The sequence below is a fragment of the Merops nubicus genome, unplaced genomic scaffold (assembly GCF_000691845.1).
Source record: "Merops nubicus isolate BGI_N331 unplaced genomic scaffold, ASM69184v1 scaffold29545, whole genome shotgun sequence".
NCBI lineage: Eukaryota > Metazoa > Chordata > Aves > Coraciiformes > Meropidae > Merops > Merops nubicus.
Window position 1 is genome coordinate 1497 of NW_008612078.1, and position 1338 is coordinate 2834.

A 1338-nucleotide genomic window follows, 5' to 3' on the forward strand; every position below is an offset into this window, starting at 1 on the left:
CAGCACCCAGATCTCTTCTAGCAGCACTCAGATCTCTTCTGGCAGCACCCAGATCTCCTCTGGCAGCAATTGGATCCTTTTCCAGGGTCATGGGCAAAGCCCAGAGGTCCCACTGCACCCATCCTGCCACAGCCTGGTGGTGATGGTGGCACTGGGGTCCCTCAGTGCCTGGCCCTGGTTCCCAGCAGGATGCCTGTGGGTGAGCACTGGCCACATGCAAGGCAGGTGGCTTCATCCAAGGAGCAACTAGGGGCCACACCTGAGGCCATGGGGTCAAGACACTCACACAGGGCAGGTAAGAGAGTGGGGCAACCATGGGCTTGGGTGCTGGCACTGCTTGGGCTTTCCTGAAAGCTCTGGGAGGGCTCTTTGGGAAGGGTCTTGGGGGGCTTGTGGTCCCTACACCTCATCAGAGCCCTTCAGCTGCATCCCCCTGTCCTTCCTCATCCTCCTGCTTCACTGTCAAGGGCAAATCTCAGCTCGGCAGGTACCAGGAGGAGCTCACACAGACTGAGCTTGGGCTTCCAAATCCCAGGTGGGCTTTGCCCCCGTGGATCCCCAGGCTTCAGGAGGACAGGGCAGGTTGGGAGCTCTCTCCCCAGCCCCAGGTGCTGGCACCTCCTCGGTGTGTTCCTGGGGGTGGCAGGATGGGGTGCCCACGCTGAGGGGCTGGCACGGGGCCCCCGTGGGGACCCACTGGTGCCAGGCCCCCGGGCAGGGGCAGGGACCCGGCCACGCTGGTGACGCACGGGGCAGAACACGGCTCCCTTTCATTATGGGCAAGAACCTCCTTAAAGCTTAATTAGAGATTAGCAGCGTGAGAAAGCACCCGGCTGGCCTGGGGCAGGGAAGGGGCAGCGCCAGGGTGAGAGCCCGGGGGCAGGCTCTGCCCCTTGGCACGCTGCCTTCGCCCAGCCCTGCCTGCCGATGCCCAAATCCCCCGCCCCGTGGCGTTGGGATGCTGCATCTCTTCACCCCTGGCAACGCTTTGTGCCAGCAGCAGGAGGGTGGTGCCCTGATGCCCTCTGTCCCCAGAGCGAGGGCTGCAGGTGAGCCACCGGGCTCAGCCCTGTGGGCACCCCTCGATGCCCAGCACCACCCCAGGGCCACCCCGGTGCCACATCCCCACCTCGCAGGATGAACCAAGAACTCCAGTTGCTGGGACCCCCCTGCTGCCCTTTCCCCCCACCCTGATTTATCACAGTGCTTTTTTTGGGGGGGAACCGGGGGGTGCCAGGGGTGCAGACGTGTCCCTGGGCGCTGCCTCCTCCGTGCAGGGTTAGAGCAGCATCACCGACAGCCCCAGCCACATCCTGCCACCCCCATCACATGCCCTGC

The 1338-nt window shown here is 64.3% G+C and overlaps 1 protein-coding gene across 1 annotated transcript in view; it reads right to left on the minus strand.

Moving 5' to 3' along the window:
• The window catches only part of LOC103774062 (GRB2-related adapter protein-like), a gene marked incomplete at both ends in the record, with an annotated part of 2925 nt that overhangs the window by 1087 nt on the left and 500 nt on the right, over window positions 1-1338 (minus strand). The gene's annotated exons all lie outside the window — the stretch shown is intronic.